At 43.5% G+C, this 23,947-nt stretch overlaps 1 protein-coding gene and 1 long non-coding RNA gene across 2 annotated transcripts in view; both read right to left on the bottom strand.

The window, feature by feature from the left end:
* Positions 1 to 23,947, bottom strand: part of MMP24 (matrix metallopeptidase 24) — a 107,097-nt gene that overhangs the window by 69,089 nt on the left and 14,061 nt on the right. The gene's annotated exons all lie outside the window — the stretch shown is intronic.
* LOC117886277 lies at positions 7,789 to 11,829 on the bottom strand. Its single transcript, XR_004647906.1, has 2 exons — positions 11,413 to 11,829; positions 7,789 to 8,544 (listed from the first exon to the last, which is right to left on the bottom strand). It is a non-coding gene; the product is annotated as an uncharacterized LOC117886277 (long non-coding RNA).

Here is a 23,947-nt window from a genome sequence, read left to right as displayed (position 1 = left end):
CTGCTGAGGAGAAGAGTGAGGAGGGATTTGAAAGCAGCCTTCAACTACCTGAAGGGGGGTTCCAAAGAGGATGGAGCTCAGCTGTTCTCAGTGGTGGCAGATGACAGAACAAGGAGCAATGGGTTCAAGTTGCAGTGGGGGAGGTCTAGGTTGGATATTAGGAAACACTATTTCAGTAGGAGGGTGGTGAAGCACTGGAATAGGTTACCTACGGAGGTGGTGGAATCTCCATCCTTAGAGGTTTATAAGGCCTGGCTTGACAAAGCCTTGGCTGGGATGATTTAGTTGGTGTTGGTCCTGCTTTGAGCAGGGGATTGGACTAGATGACCTCCTGAGGTCTCTTCCAACCCTAATATTCTATGATTCTAAGAAGAAGTGGGATCTCTAAGCAGTGAAGATGGAGAGGAGATTCAAGATAATCTAGGCATGGCCCAACATCTAAATGAATACTTTGCCTCAATTTTTAATAACAGTAATGAGGAGCCTGGGGACAACGGCAAGGTGGCTAATGGGAACAAGGATATGGAAACAGAAATTACCACAAGCCAGACTCAGACAGTTTAATGGGTCCAAACTGAGGGGCCTGGATACTCTCCATCCAAGAATATTAAAGGAAATGGCACATGAAATTGCAAGCCCTATAGCAAAGATTTTTAATGTAGCCATAAACTTGGGGGTCGAACCCTGGATTTCAGTAAGGCATTTGATATAGTTACACATGGAAATTATTAGTTACACTGGAGAGGAATCAAAAGTTGGGGAAGGAACTGGTTAAAGGGGAGAGTACAATGGGTCATGCTGAAAGGTGAACTGTCAGGCTGGAGGGAGGTTACTAGTGGAGTTCCTCAGGGATCGATCTTGGGACCAATCATATTTAACATTTTCATTAATGACCCTGGTACAAAAAGTGGGAGAGGCTAATAAAATTTGCAGATGGCACAAAGTTGGGAGGTATTGCCAATATAGAGGACCAGAATATCATAGAAGATCTGGACGACCTTGAAAACTGGAGTAATAGAAATGGGAAGAAATTTAATAGTGTAAAGTGCAAGGTTATGCACTTAGGGACTAACAACAATAATTTTTGCAATAAACTGGCGACTTACCACCTGGAAGTGACAGAGGAGGAGAAGAACCTGTGTGTATTGGTTGATCACAGGATGACTATGAGCTGCTAATGTGATGTGGCCATGAAAAGGGCTAATGCAATCCTAGGATGCATCAATATATTTACTGCATCAGGTGTGGTATTTCTAGTAGAGATAGGTGTTACATTATATGATTAAAATATGACCATGTAGATCATTGTTGCTACCACTGCTATATAATCACAACAAATCTTGTATAGTGTGTGTCAAGTAAGGTGTCAATGGAAAAGTTATGGTTTGCTGAATATGATTATCCTATTTGCATGCATGTATCATTTTTTTATCTGAACTTATGAATATTGACTATGTACCTGTATTTCAAATGTGTTTGCTCCTGTGATAGCACCCCCAGAATAATTTGTATCCAGTCTGGCCAGCACATTGTGAATGGAGTATTCAAGTTGATGGCTCATCAATGAACACAATGGACCATGGAAGAAGCCTATCCACACCTGGTGGACGTTCATGTGAACATTCTAACTAGAGTATGGGTAGTGGCCTCTGCTATGACTCATCAAAGCACACAAGGGCATGTGACTTGCTCGTGTGACTCTAAACTCCATCCACAAACTGAGGCAATGAGTTTCCCTCCACATAGCCGAAGCTATACAAGGCCCTGGAAACATCTCCATTTTGTCTCTTTCCTGCTCAAACCTCTGGACTATGAACTTATACTGATGGGAACATTCTAACCAAGGGACTGAGGAGGACCTTACAGTGATTTTGGAGCAACCAGAGACTTAACAAGCCAGCAGTTTATTCCATCACTGCTTCATGCCTGATCCAAGAACTTTGCAATTATTGTATGTATTTGATTCCTTTAATCAATTTTAACTCTCACCTTTCTTCCTTTCTTTTTATAAATAAACCTTTAGATATTAGATACTAAAGGATTGGAAACAGAGTGATTATTGGTAAGATCTGAGTTATATATTGACCTTGGTAGGTGGCTGGTCCTTTGGGATCAGAAAAACCCTTTGTTTGACTAAATTGGTTTTAAATAACCACTCATCATCAAGTCTAGTTTCCAGGTGTTGAATCCAGGGCTGGAATACCCAAAGAGGCTGGTTTTCTGACTTTTTGTTAGCCAGTGTGGTGAGACAGAACTTTACTTTTGTTCCTGGATTGGTGTGTACCTTATGGAAGAATAACCACCAGTTTTGGGGTGTGTCTGCCCTATTTCTCAGCAGCTTGTCCTGAATTTGGTATTCTCAATTGTGACCGACTGAGACACAGTAACAATAGGAGACTGTTATTACCATTATACAAGGCACTGGTGAGACCTCATCTGCAACAGTGTGTGCAATTCTGGTCTCCCATGTTTAAGAAAGATGAATTCAAACCGGAACAGGTGCAGAGAAGGACTATTAGGATGATCAGAGGAATGAGGAACCTACTTTATGAGAAGAGATTTAAGGAGCTTGGCTTGTTTAGCCTAACATAAGAAAGGCTGAGGGAAGATATGATTGTTCTCTATAAATACATCAGAGGGATAAACATTAGGGAGGGAGGAGTTATTTACATTAAAGGCACAAGAACAAATGGATCTAGACTGGCCATCAACAAGTTTAGGTGTGAAATTAGATGAAGGTAACCATCAGAGGACTGAAGTTCTGGAACAGCCTTGCAAGGGGAGTAATGGGGGCAAAAAACATAATTTGTTTCAAGACTGTGCTTGATGGTGCCTAAAATGGCATGTGGCCCATCCGCGGCTAGAAGCAAATATCTCCAAGAGCTGCAGATGGGAGACAAGACAGCTGTCTCATGCTCACGGTCTAAGTGACTGCCATATTTGCGATCGTGAAGGAATTGTTCTTCAGGTCAGACTAGTGGAGACCCTGGAGTTTATTTGCCTTCATCTGCAGCATGGGGCACGGGTCATTTGCTGGCATGAACTGAGCAAGAGGTTATGGGTCTATTACGGGAGTGGGTGGGTGAGGCTCTGTGGCCTGCAATGTGCAGGAGGTCAGACTGGATCATGATGGTGCCTTCTGGCCTTAAAGCCTATGAGTCTATGATTTGCAAATGTTGTGAAGAAAAGCTCTGAATTTGGCTCATTATGATTTGTGAGGTTGTTATTCATTTTTCACAAGAATTTGGATGACTGCCCGGTATCTGTAAAAATAACTGCAAATTCTGAACATTTCATGATAAAATGCCACTTTGTTGTTCTTCATTCATTACTGTTTATAAAAACTTCAAGTCATGGAGCAGGAACAATACTACATAATTTAAGCATCCAAACCCACAGCATGAACATTAAATAGTCTGTCAACAGTTCACAAATAACCAATAGATTAAAATATGTTCATTTAAACTATTCATGCATACTTATGAATAACAATATTCATAGAATATGAATAGAAATCAGGATTAATTCATGAATAAAGCTTTTGTGCCTTCACTCATGCCCCCCTCCCCCACCCATGCATTCCCATTGACTTCAATGGAATTGCATCAATTTACACCAGCAGAGAATTTGGCACTTTTTCTTTTAAAAATGTGGCCATATTTACTGTTATTAATGATTTTAAAACCTCTTCTTTTTAAGATTTCCTGGGTTTAGACTCTAGAGTAGATCCTCCAGATTAGCTGAGCAGTGTTCAGCATGAGTCCAGGGTTGAGTGGAAAGAAGGTAGCAGTAAGCCACCTTTGCAGCTCCTCTAGTTGGTTTGCAACAACCCTGGTTCCATCAAGAGGAAGAGCAGCCTGAAGGTTGTTCACCTAATGCCAACATCCACTAGCCCACAGGGGCCATTCTGGCATCCAGGGATTGGTCATCATCTGGTCACAATCTGCACTGGAGATTGGGAGGAGTGTAACACAGGAGCTGCTACATCAGCTCTGTGCCACCAAGGGACTCCTCCACACCAGAGAAATCCTCGGCTGGCCATCTGAGCTTGATTTAAATTAGTTTTATACCCCAGAATGGCACAATGCAGACTCAGCAGAGCCAAGCATCTGGCCCTCCATCCTTCTCCTCCTGTGGCTCGTAAGTCTGGCTGCCTGTTCACAGCAGCGTGTGATCCAGCAGCCACCTTCAGGTCTCAGCTTCTTTTGAAAAAATGAACCTGGACTTCTAATTTAGGGTGAGATTCTGCCTGATCCTTACTCAGGTGTGCAATGGGAGTGGGAAGAAACTGTCAGAGTAACTAACAACTCTTCACTGATTTAAGTTATTAGAGACAATTACAATGTGCAATACATTTTGGCAAGAGACTTTAAAAAAACAAACAAATGAGGGTTTAGTGCATGGAATTTTAAACACAGAAACTTGATCCTGGATTCACAGTGGTGCTTAGGCATTGTGATGCAGAGCACTGCAGTGCCTAGCTTTTAGGCACTTAGAACACCTCTGTGATTCACAAAGCCGGAGTCAGGTGCCTAGGGTCCCTATACAATGAATAGGGAGAGATAGGTGCTTGAGAATGCAATTCACAACAGCCAGCATGGTTGGCAGGGAGCCACCTAAACTAGCCAGTGGGAGATACTGACAAGAGGGGTGTGTGCTAACCCCCACTCCTCTCACAGAGATAGGCTCCTAAATATGGGCTGCAGGGAGGCAGCTACATGTGCTAGCGATTCATGAATGGGAGCCGGTCTCCTGGAGTCAGGCAGTTTAAGCCACTTCTCATAAGAATGAGTTAGGTGAACAGCTAGCTCCATACCAACAGCTGGAGAAGGAAGTGGTGGTGGTACCAGCCATGTTGTAACTTTTAGCCCTGCAGTTAGAGCACTCACTTGGGATGTAGTTCAATTCCCCCCTCTGCCTGATGGAAGAAAGAATTTGAACAGAGTTTCCCATCTGTAAGGAGAGTGCTCTAACCACTGAGCTATGGAAAACACTGATGTGAATTGCCTTCAGTCTCCCTTGTTCAAGCTGTTCCACCTTGGATAATGAAATTAAAGAATGATTGGAGCTGGAGAACTGGACCTCCCAGGTGGGTTCTCTAACCACCAGGCCACAGAGTCATTCTCTCTCTCTCTCTGGCCCAATGACTCTTTTAGGTATTTTATACAGCATGGAACAGCTTCAAAAATTCCTTCTTTCATTTTTCCCTGGTCTGCCAGCCACAATCTCCCTGCTGCTGTGTCCAAAGATCTTCCCTTACCTTCACCTGGCCTGTGTATCAAATTCTCCACCTGACCCTGAATTTGACATTATTTAAACATTTCTATAAGGACCATTTTATTAGCAGCACTGCCTGGAGGCATACAAGGACTACTGTCCCCTAATCCCCTCTGGGAGGGTTCCCCCACCTTCCTATCTCCATGTCCAGCATTTCACAGACCATCTGGAGCTCCACCTCCCTAAACATGCCTCTCCAGTCAAGGTTATTGACTTTTGATTTGCATGTCCATTGTTCTTATATATAGAAATTGGAACATGCTGTTGTGCCTCCAGAAATTTCTCATTAATTTTCCCTTCCCATGAAATTTAAATTATTGAGAGAGTCACAGAAAAGATTTTTATTTTATCATAGTGCCAGACAGATACATGTTGGTTTCATGATGGTTCAATGTAAAAACAATATTAGACTGAGGCGGGACTTCTGGGCATACTGAGTCATCAGCAGTAGAGTGCAGAAAATAAACAGTCAAGTGAGTTCTGTGATGACCGGTGCAGAGTTGGATAGCAGTGGGAAGACACCTCACACTGGTTTTGGTAAATATATATATATATATATATATATATTGCCATATTTCAATTTAATACCAACCAAAATAGAGTTTGCCACTTAAAAAATGGGAGTAAATATATTGATTTAACTACACAGATCTACTGATGGGAAACAGACAAGTGTGTGTGTGTGGACATACACCAGCTCTCGTGGAAATAAGGAGACATTCTTAATCAGTGCAGCTTTTATGTGTGGACTGAGGATCAGTCCCCATTTGTGTTCAGTGGACATGCTGAAACCCCTTGCATCCACACTACTGATGCACTCAGTCATGTGAGCAGCAATGTTTTTGGGGTCACTGCAAACAGCATTCTGGGAGAACACATGTGCACAGGGAATTATGGAGGTACAGGTCAGCCCCTCAGATTTACTCCAAGTTCCAGAAGTTGCTTCTCTGTGTAGAAAGTATATAAACTGCTACATGTTTCTACACTTATCCACTTCTTTTGTGAAATACTTCTTGATCTTCTGTTCCAGCATGGATTTCTCACATCCTAAAGAGTGGATTTGTAGAGAATTGATATTGGATATTAGGAGCTATAGAAGAAGCTAAGAGGAAACAATGGCAGTGGTACTGTCAGTACTAGGAGAGACTGTGCCTGTGGGGCACTCAGTAGGAGAATATGATACAGTTCTGAGACTGGATGAGTGGGTTCTTAACAGATGAAACACTCATTGGTGTAAACCCATAAGTACAGAGGGGTTGGACTACATTTTCCCTCAGATGTGGGATGATCAGCAGTGGACGAGGAAAACCACGCTTCATGAAATCTGTCAGGAGCACCAGAACACCAATACCTATTGATAAGTGTGTGGCGATTGCACTTTGGAAGCTATCACTGATTTTACAGGTTGTTGAGAACCCATTCAGGGGGGTTCCTGATGGTAGAATTTTATGAGGCCATCAAGTGCTGTGTTGCAGCTTGGAGTTCTGAAGGTGGGCAAAATCCTTGAAATTCACAAGGGATGTCAGCATCAGGGGTCCTTGAACTCACTCACATCCCCATATTATGCTCTCCCCTGGGCACAGGGGAGTATATCAGCTTTGAGGGCTACTACTCCATTGTGATGCAGACTTTGGTTGATTACTGTGGGAGACTGATGTACTTATGCACAGAATGCACTGGCAAAGTGCACAATGTGAGCGTGCTCAGGAGGTCCACACTTCCAGCTTGGACAATCCAGGACCCTGTTCTCACAAAGTAATATGGACATCAATGGAGTTTATGGGCATATCGCCGTTCTGGGGGACGCAGCATGACCACTGGCTTTTGAGGGCCTAACTCAGATGTGAAGCTGCCTGGGAGAAGAAGGATTAGCTATATCCTCAGCAGACATAGAATGGTACTGGAGAGTGCCTTTGAAAGGCTGAAAGGCCACTGGAGATGACTGCTTACTCAGAGTTTCTGTTCTGTGGAGAATGTGATTGCTACGATTGGAAGATGAAGCTAGATAAACCCAGCCTAGAAATAAGGCACACATTTTAACAGGGAGAGTAACTAACCATTGAAACAACTTACCTAGGAATGTAGTGGATTCTCTGTTAGTTGGAGTGTAACTCAAGATATCTTTCTAAAAAATCTGATCTGATCTGATCAACTACAAGTTACTGGACTTGTTGCAGGAATCTATGGGTGAAATTCCCTAGCCTGTGCTATGCAGGACATCAGGCTAGATGATCATAATGGTCCCTTCTGGCTTTTAAATTTTTGTAATAATAATAATATAAACAAAAGTAAAATTTTCAGACCTGAATTGAGTGCTGAAGTGGAACCACTAGTCTCTGTCTTTCAGAAGCCAGACCTCTTCAAATTCAAGCGGAGAACACTTCTGCCCACCGTGTAAGAGATGTCCTCTATGCTGCCATGCTTAACTTACATGAGGAATCGACAGGGGATTTTTAATTTAATTATTTGCCTTATTATCGATGTATTTACAAGGGCGAGTATCACACTGAGTTCTGGTTTGAACATAAACTTTATTAAAAACACAAACTTTAGAGCAAAACAGCACAACACAAAGAAGGTTGTGAAACCATGGAACTGTACAGAACTTTTCAAAAGGCATCCACTCTTTTCACCTCACATAATCAAACAGTGCAGTACTACCAGTGTAATCCAAATGCATTAGCTTATAGAACAACTTAGTATAAACACTGCATATCCCCTCAATTATAAATGCATTCTTTTTCACCCATAAGGAACATCAGATTCTTTAAAGGTAATGGAAATTCATCGCAGTTGCATGGTGTTTTTCTTTCCCTTTCCTCTGCACAGAAGTGTAGTATATAGGGTAACAGTTGCTTCTTTCTCTCCCCAAATGGTCGAGTTCTTCAAATTCTGGAGTAGTGCAGACATGAGGGAGCAGGCATAGCTTGCACAGGACATTGATAGGGACAGCAGACTTGCTTGAGAATCTCTCTCCAGTCACCTCAAAAAAATCTCTCAAACATTTATCTCTGGAATTCCTTGCCTTCCCTTTCCATCTCTTTATCATGTTGCAGATAACTCAGCACTAGTCTGACAGTCATAGTGTTGGTCTTCCTCTTCCAATGTAGACTGATATCTGAACGAGTGGTCAGATCTCTGGCTAGTGTTAATTTGTAGGTCCTGATGCATATCCTCCCTTATCTTCCCTTCCTTGTGTCAGAGTTCTGTGGCCCCTCCATTGCTGTCACGGGTCTTCTAGCCCAGCAGCGGTGAAAGTGGAAGGGCCTGTAGGAGGATAAAAAATTAAGTGTGCTGTTAGTATCTATGGGAACCTTTGCACACAGATTCCCAGTCCAACTTTCTCCCACGTGCAGCAAGAAAAGCAGCATACACCCTGGTAACTCTTTCTCTCATAAATGACTAATAGTACTTGAAAGCTGAACTTTTTGAAAGTGATACTTCACATTCAGATATTATTCATCATCAAAAAGGGCCAAGGGAACAATGTTGTCACCTGTGCAGACAAGATCTAAGATACTGATAATTCCTATTAGGGCTGTCGATTAATCGTGGTTAACTCACGCGATTAACTCAAAAAAATTAATCACGATTAATCGCAGTTTTAATCGCTGTTAAACAATAGAATACCAATTGAAATTTATTAAATATTTTTGGATGTTTTTCTACATTTTCAAATATATTGATTTCAATTACAACACAGAATACAAAGTGTACAGTGCTCACTTTATATTACTATTTTTATTACAAATACTTGCACTGTAAAAATGATAAAAGAAATAGTAGTTTTCAATTCACCTCATACAAGTAGTGTAGTGCAATCTCTTTATTGTGAAAGTGCAACTGACAAATGTAGATATTTTTTGTTACATAACTGCACTCAAAAACAAAACAACGTAAAACTTTAGAGCCTACAAGTGCACTCAGTCCTACTTCTTGTTCAACCAATCACTAAGACAAACAAGTTTGTTTACATTTACTGGAGATAATGATGCCGGCTTCTTATTTACAATGTCACCTGAAAGTAAGAACAGGCAATTTTATAGCCGGCATTGAAAGGTATTTACGTGCCAGATATGCTAAACATTCATATGCCCCTTCATGCTTCGGCCACCATTCCAGATGACATGCTTCCATGCTGATGACGCTCGTTAAAAAAATAATGCGTTAATGAAATTTTGACTGAACTCCTTGGGGGAGAATAGTATGTCTCCTGCTCTGTTTTACCCGCATTCTGCCACCTATTTCATATTATAGCAGTCTTGGATGATGACCCAGCACCATGTTGTTCGTTTTAGGAACACTTTCACTGCAGATTTGACAAAACGCAAAGGTACCAATGTGAGATTTCTAAAGATAACTACAGCACTCGACCCAAGGTTTAAGAATCTGAAGTGCCTTCCAAAATCCGAGAGGGACGAGGTTGTGGAGCATGCTTTCAGAAGACTTAAAAAGAGCACAATCTGATGCGGAAACTACAGAACCCGAATCACCAAAAAGGAAAATGCTGATGGCATCTGACTCAGATGATGAAAATGAATGTGTGTCAATCCACTCTGCTTTGGATCATTATCAAGCAGAACCCGTCATGAGCATGGACACATGTCCTCTGGAATGGTGGTTGAAGCATGAAGGGACATATGAATCTTTAGCGCATCTGGATCTTTGAATATGACTCTTTAGCACAAGTAAATATCTTGCGACACTGGCTACAACAGTGTCAGGCAAATGCCTGTTCTCACTTTCAGGTGACATTGTAAACCAGAAGTGGGAAGCATTATTGCCTTCAAATGTAAACAAACTTTTTTGTCTGAGTAGGGTGACCAGATGTCCCGATTTTATAGGGACAGTCCCGATATTTGGGGCTTTTTCTTATATAGGCTCCTATTACCCCCCACCTTCTGTCCCAATTTTTCACACTTGCTGTCTGGTCACCCTATATCTGAGCGACTGGCTGAACAAGAAGTAGGACTGAGTGGACTTGTAGGCTCTAAAAAAGTTTTGCATTGTTTTATTTTTGAATGCAGTTATTTTTTTGTACACAATTCTACATTTGTAAGTTCAACCTTAATGATAAATATATTGCATTACAGTACCTGTATGACATGAATTGAAAAATACTATTTCTTTTGTTTTTTAGAGTACAAATATTTGTAATAAAAATAGTAATATAAAGTGAGCACTGTACACTTTGTATTCTGTGTTGTAATTGAAATCAATATATTTGAAAATGTAGAAAACATCCAAAAATATTTAAATGGTATTCTATTAACAGTGTGATAAATCGTGATTAATTTTTTAAATCGCTTGACAGCCCTAATTCCTATACATTTCAGGAAGTCCTGACTTTGGATAATATTGACTTGCTGCAGACACTAGAACCAAAAGCCCACTGACTATGCAGCAGAACTGGGGTACAGGCGACTTGATTGATATGTGGAGAGGGCATTTCTGCTATCAGGAAAGGAGGGCTGAAAGTTATTACAAACTGATCAGAATATTGGCTGCATTAAACACCCTCAGATATTGACCCAGAAGAATGAGTAAAAAATTAGCTCTAAAATTAACAGCCTACTATAGTAGAATATTTTTGATACTTTCCACGGCCAATATCAATGTGTCCACCTTGGCCTGAATGAAGGGTTGCTCATGTAACTGCATGCTCTATTATGTGCAAATGAATTGGTTTAGTTACCGGCCACTTTTGAACTCTTTTGAAACCCCAAGTTTTCATTTACTTCTTACCCAAGATGCACAAGATACAAGTGCACTACCATGCATTATCAGTTAAGCTATGTGTATCTGATTAAAATGACTTTTACTGACTACCTTCATGAAATTGCGTTCTTTGATTTGCTGCCTTTACAAGTTTGAAAAATGCTAGACTGTCTGCTGCTTGCGTGACAGTACCCATACAGCTGGAGTTGTTAGCTGATCATCTTAGTAACTTGCACTTATGCAGTTAACCCCTGAATTCCCCTTGCCCCCAGCTTTCAAGATGGAGGAGAAGGGGACTTTGGAAGAGCTGGGTACTTCCCACATGTACAGGCCTTTCAACAACAGCAATGGCAACCTTTGTAACACCACGAAGGTATTTACCCACACACAAAGTAAATAAAAAATACAATCCCTTACCAGGCTGCGATGGCATCTCCTCCAATGCCACCTCCTTGATCTGTCATCTGGCGTGGGTTGGCCTGTGTGTCTCCAGACAGGTCATGAGACTCAGGAAAGAGTTATTCAGATGTCAGGAGGTCAGACTATATGTTCAAAATGGCCTCTTCTGAACTTGGAATCTAGGAATCGTAGGTCTCTTGGAGGACAGAGGGCTGGGTTTGAATCTCCCTGGAATCAGAGTTGGGTCTGCAGATAAGTCATCTCCTCCCTTCTCAGAACCCTGCCAGGTGCCACTCTCTGTATCCATCACACAGTCTGGGTTTGTCATAATTCTCTCCAATTTCTCAGAAAAGGAATGTGTCTAGGTGCCCACCTGGACATGTTGCTACCATCCTTGACCTTCCAGGAGGCCACCTTCTTAGCCATAGTTTTTCATGGCACTGGTCCCCTATCCATTGAATTACCAGCTATGTGAGTTGCCCCAAAATCCTACTGTAGACCTGATGATTCCTGTTTTGAGTCCTGGGGGTCCCACATTGCATATGCCTCGGTCCAAAGCTAACCAGAGCACTGACATCTTGGGCTCAGCAGGAGGAAGCATGCTGGCAGCACCTTGCCTGGGGTCTAGGGATAAATATCACGAAGCATGAATGGGTTCATTAAAGAAAGATGTTCACCATGAGCAGCTGGTCACAAATAGGAGCCATGCATTTGCACTGGAAATTTTAAACTGTTAGGTGACTTCTGATCGGGTTGACCCCACAGCAGTTCAGTTTAATTACCTGGCCAGAGAGGGCAGCATGAAATAGCCAGCAGAGGACCGATCTCACTTGTTTAGTATAGTCTATGCCTACAGTGACAGTTGAGTTGAAGTCTAGTGGGGGCCATACGCTACATAGCAAGATTTGAAGCAGGTTCGGCCGATCGCGGCTCCCACTGGCCACGGTTTGCCACTCCAGGCCAATGGGGGCGGCAGGAAGCAGCAGCCAGCACATCCCTCGGCCCACGCTGCTTCCCCTAAACAAACCGGCCCAGCCTGCCAGGGTGCTTACCCTGGCGAGCCGCATGCCAAAGTTTGCCGATCGCTGATCTAAATCATTGATGAAGATATTGAACAGAACTGGACCCAGAACTGATCCCTGAGGGAACCCACTTGTTATGCCCTTCCAGCTTGACTGTGAACACTGATAACTACTCCCTGGGAATGGTTTTCCAACCAGTTATGCACTCACCTTCTAGTAGCTCCATCTAGGTAGCATTTCCCTAGTTTGTTTATGGGAAGGTCATGCAAGACAGTATCAAAAGCTTTATAACGTCTACTGCTTCCCCTCTATCCACAAAGCTTGTTACCCTGTCAAAGAAAGCTATCAGGTTGGTTTGACACGATTTGTTCTTGACAAATTCATGCTGTTACTTATCACCTTATTATCTGCTAGATGTTTGCACATTGATTGCTTAAGTATTTGCTCCATTATCTTTCAAGAAACAGTGGCCTGGACTATTTCACAAGGGAGGACATGAATGTTTGGGAAAGCCTGAACAGAAAAGGAAGGTAAATTTAAAAAGTACCCGTGACTCCCTGTACCCCATGTTCACCATGGTATTTTACTGTATGACTGTTACTGAAATGTTATAATTCTGGGTTACACCCATAAGCCAATTTCTCCAAGAAAAAGAAACACTGGCACGCTGGGTAGGTGCTAAAGCGCGATTACCTGTTTAATCGAAGATTCACCAATTCATCTGAAAGGCAATTTGGACCTCATGTACGCAATGGAACTACCTGCCCCCATGACCCAGCAAGGATTTTTCCAGAACACAAGGGTTGAAGTAAAAGAAGCCGGGAAAAATGCCTCTAGCCACCTCTTCTCTTGACCTCCCTTCTCTCTGCTCATGACAGCAATGAATATCTAAGGATGCTGAACCAAGAGGGGAGGGGTTTCAGGCTGGAAGAAGACGCAGCCTGTGAAATGTATGGTGAGTACCCATTGTTCTCTAAAATGTGTCTTTTTTAACCACCTCTCCCTTCTCCTCCACCAGGTGCAAATGTTTCTTCTTCACAGAGGCAAGTGAAGATTAGAAGGAAGGTTAGTGAAGATTAGAAGGAGAAAACGGCGGACTCGGGATGATATGTTCTCAGAGCTCCAGATGTCCTCCCATGCTGACAGAGCACAGCAGAATGCATGGAGGCAGTCAATGTCAGAGTGCAAAAAAGCACAATATGAACGAGAGGAGAGGTGGCGGGCTGAATCGCAGGATGAACAGAGCAAGTGGCGGGCTGAAGATGATAGGTGGTGTCAGCTTCTATGTCCATGTCAATTTCCTCATCACTCTCGTCGCCACGCTGCAATCGCTGCAATCGCCTCCTCGCCTGGTTTTGCTTTGGCATGTTCTGGCTCTGCATATACTCCAGGACAATGCGTGTGGCGTTCATAGTGCTCATAATTGCCATGGTGATCTGAGCGGGCTCCATGATCCCAGTGCTATGGCGTCTGGGCTGAAAAAGGCGCGAAACTATTGTCTGACGGAGGGAGGGAGGGAGGGGAGAGTGACGACATGGCTTACAGGTACAGGAAATTAAAATCAACAAAGGTGGCTGTGCATCAGGGAGAAACACAAACAACTGTCACACAGAATGGCCCCCCCCAAAGATTGAACTCAAAACCCTGGGTTTAGCAGGCCGTTGATTTCACGGAGGGAGGGGGAAGCAAATGAATACAGAACATATCTGGTCCATCTATTTTTTACATCTTAAGCTGGCAGCAGACGGTGCAGCATGACTGATAGCCATCGGCATCTTCTGGGTGCTTGGCAGAAGATGCTGTACTACGACTGCTAGCCATCATCGTCAAGACGGTTCAATAGGACTGCCGGCAGGACTGAGTCTCCAGGAGACAAAACATGTCTGCCCAGGTGCCTCTGACCGAACTCACCGAAGAATACGACGACGATGGATACCAGTTGCAATACACCATCTCCTGCCAAAAGGCAAGGAGCTGCTGCTGTATAGCAATGCAGTACCACGTCTGCCGGCACCCAGATGACATATGGTGACGGTGAGCTGAGCTGAGTTGAGCGGGCTCCATGCTTGCCGTGGTATGTTGTCTGCACAGGTAACCCTGGTAAAAAGGCGCGAATCGATTGTCTGCTGTTGCTCTGATGGAGGGGGAGGGGCCTGACGACATGTACCCAGAACCCCCCACGACACTGTTTTTGCCTCATCAGGCATTGGGATCTCAACCCAGAATTCCAATGGGCGGCGGAGACTGCGGAAACTATGGGATAGCTACCCACAGTGCAATGCTCCGGAAATCGACGCTAGCCTCGGTACTGTGGACGCGGTCCGCCGACCTAATGCACTTAGAGCATTTTATGTGGGGACACACACGATCGACTGTATAAAACTGATTTCTATAAAACCTGCTTCTATAAATTCAACCTAATTTCGTAGTGTAGATATACCCTAAGTTACTTAGGTGCTCTGGAAAATTGTACCCCTTGTTTAATTCACTGCAACAATATAACAATTAGCGTAATGCAGAGGAAAAACATCAAATGTCCTTCTATAGAAGCTGCATCTTACTTAAAGCAGGTGGAGAAATAAAGAGAAATTTCAGATGCATTTGCTTCTGAGAAAGTGGAACTGCAAGTCTTGATGAAAAAATATTAGTCTTTGTTTTCCAAATACAGCCTGTATGGGAGATGGACATCCTCATCTGGTTAAAAACTAGAACAGGTTCAACCCCACGTACGCTCACATTGTCTGCACAGGAATCAGTGCTAGAAACTTTCGACTCTGATGGAGAGAAAGATTATAAAGGAATGTCCATCTCTGAACAATGCACTCAAATCCACTGCCAAATGGCATGTAGCATTTGATTACAGCCAACTGAATAAACAAATGCAAATGGATTAATGGCACATGACTTTCACAGATACAAGCTTAGTCAAGTTGAGTTGAAAGAAATATTTAAAAACCTGGATATTGCAAATTGTTTTTGGACCTAAATGGTTCTGGAGGCTTTCTGAAGAATGCAATTCATTTGGAAAAGAATGTATCAGGTATTAAACATTTCTCCATGTGAGTATAACCACTTTGTTCACAATCTTTTCCTAATGGCGAAGAAAGATATTATATTATTGTTTATTCTGATGACAGTTTGATTTTTTTACACCACCTGGAGTGAACATTTCAAAGCATTTAAATGTATTTTAGACCAAATAAATAATACAAGAGCAAAACTATCTCAAGCAAAGACTGGCTCAGAAAGAGGTTGAGTTACCTCGGCTTTGAAATTTGCTCAATCCTGAGCTCACAGGGTAAAAGTCTTCTTGAATTTATCCCCCCACCTCCCACCAATGTGTCAATTGTATGTGGTTTCCTGGTGATCTTTACTTTTGGCAATTCCATAATATGCCACTAGTGCTACACTAAATATGGCAATGTAAAGTTGGACACTTACACAGGAGAAGACAATGGATGAATGAAAAAAGGAGGTTACTTATTGTAACTGGAGATCCTTCTAGATGTGTGGTCCCAATCTGTATTCCACATGTGCGTACACATGCACACCATGCGCCTGAGCCCAAAAGTTCTTCCAAGCAGTGTCCATTGGCCCGCATATGTGCAGTAGCTCTCCTCCTGCTCCTGAGAGTATATGAAGCTGTGCGGTTGGATGCCTCTCCAGTTCTTCTTCTTACTGCAAATCCAACAGTATCCAAAGCAGAGGGTGGATAGTGGAATACAGAGAGAGACCACACATCTCAAAGAACCTCCAGTTACAGTATGTAACCTCCACTTCTTCTTCGAGTGCTGGTCTTCATGTGTATTCCACACATGGGTGATTGTCAAGCAGTGCTCACACGGGAGGCGGGTATGAGGAAACTGGTAGCAAAGAGATGATGTGTGGCGGGGATGAGGCGGGGGGGTTCAGAGTATGGGAGGGGGCTCAGGACTGGTGCAGAGGGTTGGGGAATGGGGGAGGGGCGGAGGGCTCTGGCTGGGAGTGCAGGCCCTGGGGGGGGCAGGCATGAGGGGTTTGGGGTGCGGACTCTGGGGTGAGGCCAGGCATGAGGGGATCAGGGTGCAGGAAGGGGCTCAGGGCTGGGGAGCAGAGGTGAAGGCTTTGGCTGGGGGTGAGGGCTCTGGGGGGGGGGTCGGGCATGAGGGGTTTGGGGTGCGGACTCTGGGGTGGGGCCAGGGATGAGGGGTTCAGGGTATGGGAGGGGGCTCAGGGCTGGGGCAGAGGGTTGGGGAGCGGGGGGTGAGGGATCCAGCTAGGGGTGTGGGCTCTGGGGTGGGGCCAGGGATGAAGGGTTTGGGGTGCACGCTGCCCCAAGGCTGCAGCGAGGAGAGAGGACTCCCCTTGGCCCTCTCTCACTGCAGCAGCCTGGGGATGGGGGGAGAGGCAACAGCAGAGAGTTCCCATTCACAGAGGTATTCTCCAAGGACTATCTCTGGCTGCTGTAAGACTACTTTGCAGTGCTTACATGGCCTGAGTGGACCAGGGAATCTATCCCCATCTTGCAATAAGCAACTGGAACTGATGTATTTTAATGTTTGTGCTTCCAAATTATATTAATTGGTTCTTAAAGAACATGAGATTTTTTTTCATATTTTTTTCCCTCACGTCATTGGCAGAAATAAGGTTGTTTGGGTGCCCTAACTATGCATTTCTTACCTTAAACTTTTGAATTTACTTTAAATTTAATTTTAAATTTTAAAACACTTGTCATGAGGATAATTCACTATCCCTTCACCACAGCACCTGTAGCCCCAAGTGCTGGCTGGGCAGGGCAAATGGCCAAAGTGCTCTGTGCTCCAGCTATCCATCCTTCCGCTGCCTGACATGTCCTGCTGGTGCAGCATACAATCTAGTCCCTGTATTTATTACCATAGTTAGGACACTAATTGACTTAAAAATGCGAAAGTGTGAAAATTTGGGGCTCCAACTATATTAATTCCTCACAAAATTATTCCCAAAACAATGAGACTTCAAGTTTGAACATCTTGAAAAAGTATAATTTTTTTTAACACATTGAAACTTCACAACTACATAACCCTTCTAACAATACTGACACTAGAAAATTCAGAAATGCTCTGATTTGTAGTCTACAAGAATATTTGTTTCAAAACAAACAAATGGGCACAAGATTAAGAAGAAATATCTTCAGAGGTGTCATTAAAGGAAATTCCTGGTGCAGCCTCACAACTAGAGAACTTCTCCCCATGCTTCCATAATATCTATCAACAAGAATAAATATATAATTACTGACCAAATTGTGATTAACATAATTAAAGAATGGTAGCCACAAAGCAATCAAGTGTTGATGTTAGCCATGCAAAGACAGAGTTAGCTTATCTATTGCAAGAATGAGCCAAGTTATTGAATCTATCCTACTTGTGTGGGGGCAGGGTTCCTTTTCAAGGAACTTGTCAAAAAACTTTACAACACAAGAATCAAATATCCACACAAATGTCTATAGTAACTTTTCAATGGGCAAATGCAAGAACAGGTCCAAAACAAAGACCTTCAGAAGCCAAAGTGAGTTAAAACTGGCAGTATCAAATGAGTTAGCTTTAATCCCAGACCAGAACTACAAAACGAATGGACAAAACCATCAGAAGTGGAAGAAAGAATTAATGTCCCCACAACTTTTCTAACAGAGATTTGAGAGAAATACATTGATTTCATGTAAATTATCTGGTGTCACAAAAACTTTCTATGCCAGCTTAACCTGTGTCTCTTTCCACGTACAGACGATATGTGTATGAATATACAGGGGTATTTGTATATATTTAAGAACAGTTAGAAGTGCATTCTTAACATTGAAATTAGTATTTAAATCTCCCTGCAACAAAATATGGTTACTCATCATACAGTAACTTTTCAAGATGTTGAACCCCATTCTAGGTGCACATGCGTATCACACATGAGACTAGAGTTTTTAGCTAGTGGTGCCTGACAGGTTTGCGCTGGCACTCTGTGCCTCAGCATGCTCCCATACCAGGATATAAAGGGTGGGGTAGCCCCAACCCCTCCCTCAGTTCTCTCACACTTCAAATCCTGTGGTAGCTGGGAAGGAGGACGGATTCTGGGATCCACATTGACATCATCACTCCAAGAACCACAGTTATTGTACGGTAAGTAATCGTATTTTCTTCTTCAAGTAAGTGTCAGTGTGGATCCCACTCTAGGTGACTGACAAGCAATGTCCTCCTTGGAGGTGGGAGAGGAGTCACAGCCATATGAGTTGAACAGTAACTAAATTAACAGCCCCTCCGAAACTAGCTGCTGCTATGGCCCTTATGCCAAGTGCATAGTGCTTCACAAAGGTAATTGGGTTACTCTAAGTAGCTGCCTTACTGATCTCAGCAATTGATACATTTGTGAAGCAGGCCAAAGGTGTCGCCTGAGCTCTGGTGCAGTGTGTTCTGATATTTGTAGGAAGGATGGTAACAGGGGGAGATACACTGAGTGATCCACTTTGACAACTGTTGAAAAGAAATCGAGATACACTGAGTGATCCACTTTGACAACTGTTGAAAAGAAATCGCCTGACCTTTGAAGCTACCCAACAGAGTTATAAAGAGGGGGGGAGAGTCTGAAAGATTTTGCCCTGTTCAGCTTGTAGAGCAGGGTCCTGGAAATATAGAGAATGTAGTTTCTTTTCTCCTGAAGAGGAGCATAGTTTCAGAAATACAGGTAAAGGAATCAACAGGTTCAGATGGAACTCCTACATTATCTTCAGAATGAATTTAGGATATGGTCTCATCACCACCTTGTTACTGTGGAATGTTTTATATGGCAGTCCAGCCAACATCTTGCTCACTTTTAAGGCTGATGTGATGACTACCAAGAATGACACCTTGACAGTGAGATGATGCAAAGAGCATTATGAAAGAGGTTGTAAAAGGACAATGTTGAGATTCCAAGAGCTTGGACTCTAACCAGGGGGCACCAGTGCAAAAGTTCTTTGAGAAATCTTGTCACTGTGGGAGGTGAGAAGACTGATTATGACTGAATCAGAGCACAACATGCAGAAACTGCAAACAGATGGACCTTTGGGAAGCTAAATGTGAGACCTTTTTGCTTCAGAGATAATATGTAGCCTAGAACCTTTGGTATTGGAGCCTTAACCAGGTCCATGTTGTCCTGGGCTGCCCATATGGAAAATCTTTTCCATTTTGTGGCATAGGATTTCCTAGCGGAGGCATTTCTATTTTGAGCCAAGATTTCCTGAACCTGTATGGGACATTGTCTATTGGTACTGCTCATCCAACTGCACCCAGGCCATCAGATGTAATGACTTGAGGGTCCAGATGCAGCATCTGGCCTTGATTCTGAGACTCTATGTCCTGACAGACAAGGAGACAGAAGGGAGGTTGACTGAACAACTGGAGAAGGTCCAAGAGACAAAATTGTCTCAGTCAGTATGGAGCTACCACAATCACTGTGGCTCTATCTTGACTGATTCTGGCTATTGTCCTGGGGATCAGCAAACTGGGGGGAACAGAAGAGACCCTTGGACCAATAGAGGAGAAATGTGTGCAGTGGGATTCAGCACTCATGCTCCCTTGGAGCAGAACACCTTGGATTTGGTGTTCTATGTTGATGCAAAAACATCTACAGCCAACTTCTGCCACATCTGAAAGATGGGGTGTAATATGGTGTCTCATAATGACCACTCATGATTAAATATGTTGTTCCTGCTTAGGAAGTATGCATCACTGTTGTTGATCCTGGGAGGCGAAGGGCCACTCGGCTTACTGTATGAAACTGGCACAATTCCTAGAATTCAGTGGCTTCCCAACATAACTGAGTGCCACCCTGTTTGCTGCTGTACTGCATCACCAATGTGTTGTCTATTATGATCTGCACTACTGAATCCTTGAGAACAAGCTGAAAAGCTAGAATGGATATCCTGGTGGCTTTCAGCTCCAAAATGTTATATGGAATTTAAATTGGGTAGGGTTCCAGTCACGAGAATGATTAAAGGATTAGAAAACATGTCTAACAGTGAGAAACTCAAAGAGCCCAATCTATTTAGCTTAACAAAGAGAAGGTTAAGAGGTGACTTGATTACAGTCTATATGTATCTATATGGGAAACAAATATTTAATAATGGGCTCTTCAGTCTAGCAGAGAAAAGTATGACAGGATCCGCTGGCTGGAAGTTGAAGCTAGACAAATTCACTGGCTGGACATAAGGCATACATTTTTGATAGTGAAGGTAATTAAACATTGGAACAATTTACCAAGGATCGTGGTGGATTCACCATTACTGACCATTTTTTAATCAAGACTGGATGTTTATCTAGGAATTATTTTGTTCTGTGGTCTGTGCTACACTGGAGGTCAGACTAGATGATCACAATGGTCCCTTCTGGCCTTGGAATCTATGATTTGCAAGTCATCTGAGGATCTCCCACCTTGTATCTTGAGGTTACCCAGATGAGCATCCCAGCCCATCTCTTACATGGCTAGGGCAGGAACTTCAATGGGAACCCTTTCTGTGCATTTAAAGGATTTGTCCACCATGTGAGTTCCCATAGGACCTGTGAAGCTAATACTACCACCTTAGTCCTATTGTGCTTGGCTGGGAAGTACACCGACCTCAGCCATTGCTGTAACAGCCATAGGTGAAGTCTGGCAAGAGATGTCATTAAGTACATGCTAACATGTGCCCCAGGAAGGCGAGACGTGTGTAAATCATGGTCAGATGGTTTGATCTGTACTTCGATTATGTGGGACTGAATGGATTTGAATCAGTTGATCAGTAAGCACTGCTTGTGAGCCGAGTAAAATTCCTATGAATTCTATCACCTGAGATGGGCTGAAAGGATCTTTTGTAATGCATCAGGACCCCAGATGAGAGAATAGGGATAACACTTGTTGTACCACTGATTCAGTCTAGTCTGAGAATGTACCTCTGATCAGCCAACCATCTAGATATGGATAGATGCGTATCTCTTTTTTCTGTAAAAAGCAACAGAGGGTCCTGTGGCACCTTTGAGACTAACAGAAGTACTGGGAGCATAAGCTTTCGTGGGTCAGAACCTCACTTCTTCAGATGCAAGTAATGGAAATCTCCAGAGGCAGATATATATCAGTGTGGAGATAACGAGGTTAGTTCAATCAGGGAGGGTGAGGTGCTCTGCTAGCAGTTGAGGTGTGAACACCAAGGGAGGAGAAACTGTTTCTGTAGTTGGATAGCCATTCACAGTCTTTGTTTAATCCTGATCTGATGGTGTCAAATTTGCAGATGAACTGAAGCTCAGCAGTTTCTCTTTGGAGTCTGGTCCTGAAGTTTTTTTGCTGTAAGATGGCTACCTTAACATCTGCTATTGTGTGGCCAGGGAGGTTGAAGTGTTCTCCTACAGGTTTTTGTATATTGCCATTCCTGATATCTGACTTGTGTCCATTTATCCTCTTGCGTAGTGACTGTCCAGTTTGGCCAATGTACATAGCAGAGGGGCATTGCTGGCATATGATGGCATATATAACATTGGTGGACGTGCAGGTGAATGAGCCGGTGATGTTGTAGCTGATCTGGTTAGGTCCAGTGACGGTGTTGCTGGTGTAGATATGTGGGCAGAGTTGGCATCGAGGTTTGTTGCATGGGTTGGTTCCTGAGTTAGAGTTGTTATGGTGCAATGCGTGGTTGCTGGTGAGAATATGCTTAAGGTTGGCAGGTTGTCTGTGGGCGAGGACTGGCCTGCCTCCCAAGGTCTGTGAAAGTGAGGGATCATTGTCCAGGATGGTTGTAGATCACTGATGATGCGTTGGAGAGGTTTAAGCTGAGGACTGTAGGTGATGGCCAGTGGAGTTCTGTTGGTTTCTCTTCTGGGCCTGTCTTGTAGCAGGAGTCTTCTGGGTACACGTCTGGCTCTGTTGATTTGTTTCTTTATTTCCTTGTGTGGGTATCGTAGTTTTGAGAATGCTTGGTGAAGATCTTGTAGGTGTTGGTCTCTGTCTGAGGGGTTGGAGCAGATGCGATTGTACCTCAGTGCTTGGCTGTAGATGATGGATCGTGTGGTGTGACCGGGGTGGAAGCTGGAGGCATGAAGGTAGGTGTAGCGGTCGGTGGGTTTTCGGTATAGGGTGGTGTTAATGTGGCCATCGCTTATTTGTACGGTGGTGTCCAGGAAGTGGACCTCCCGTGTAGATTGGTCCAGGCTGAGGTTGATGGTGGGGTGGAAGCTGTTGAAAGCATGGTGGAATTCTTCCAGGGCCTCCTTCCCATGGGTCCAGATGATGAAGATGTCATCAATATAGCGTAGGTAGAGAAGGGGCATGAGTGGACGAGAGCTGAGGAAGCGTTGTTCCAGGTCAGCCATAAAAATGTTGGCATATTGTGGGGCCATGCGGGTGCCCATAGCGGTGCCACTGGTCTGGAGGTATAAATTGTCACCAAATTTGAAATAATTGTGCGTGAGGATAAAGTCACAGAGCTCAGCAATAAGTTGTGCTGTGTCATCATCAGGGATACTGTTCCTGACAGCTTGTATTCCATCTGTATGTGGGATGTTTGTGTAGAGAGCCTCTACATCCATGGTGGCTAGGTGGCACAAGAACACCCCAATCTAGCACATGATAAGATGGTTTGACTGAAATGATAAATAGTGCTGTTTCATCTTAAACATCAGGAGAAAGGTACAAGGGGAGATAACAAACATGTCATGAAACACAAGGTGATACGTAAGTTGTTTATCCCAGATTGTTTGTCTCACCTTCACCCTCGCTATAACCCTTTGTCTGGCCTAGGGGGCAGCAGAATATCCCGCCACTGACTGAGCTGGTCCATTGTCATGGGCATACATACATTACTATTCCTGTAGAGCCTATTTAGTGATCAGTATGGTGGCAGCTGGGCCAGAACCAGAGCCAAAGGTCGGAGCTGGATTCAGGCATCAAGAGCAGGTTCAAAACAAAGCAAAATACAGCTGGGAGCTAGGCTGGAGCAAGGGCAGGGCTGGAGCAGGTGACTAAGGGGCAGGGCCACCCCACCCTTTATGGCCGGGCCATTAAACCCTTTATGGCCTCTTACAGCGGCATGAAGAGGCACAGGGTGCAGCTGTGACACCATCAGACACTGCTGGCCAAAAAAATCTTGTCCTGCACGTATGAGGCGCATGTGCACCTAGGCCGGGATCCGCACTGACACATATTCAAAGAAGAACAGTGTGATTTAAAACAAACAAACAAAAAACCCACCCTTTTGGGGATATGTAATATTTTTCTTGGTTTAGAGAGTCCAGAAATTATTCCCTCTATTGACCATATCTGAATATAGATTTTTTTTTGTTTTCTTAAAAGTCAGATCAATTGTGATTTATTCAAACATTTATCAGCAAAAAATCTTAACTAAAGGTACTGAAAATATAGCAATGCAGTCCCTAAAACTCCCAATAATTTCCGTTGGATCACAATTTGTCTTCAACAAAGAGCTACAGCATAATAGAGAAACTCCTCCCCTGCACTCCATCCCCATTACTCCAGCTTAAAGGGCTAGAGCAACAAAAAGGGGCTCTCAAAACCTAGGGATGATT

The sequence above is a fragment of the Trachemys scripta genome, chromosome 12 (assembly GCF_013100865.1).
Source record: "Trachemys scripta elegans isolate TJP31775 chromosome 12, CAS_Tse_1.0, whole genome shotgun sequence".
Taxonomy (NCBI): domain Eukaryota; kingdom Metazoa; phylum Chordata; order Testudines; family Emydidae; genus Trachemys; species Trachemys scripta.
The sequence above is the reverse complement of the archived record's forward strand: the minus strand, read 5'-3'. Positions and strand labels throughout refer to the sequence as shown.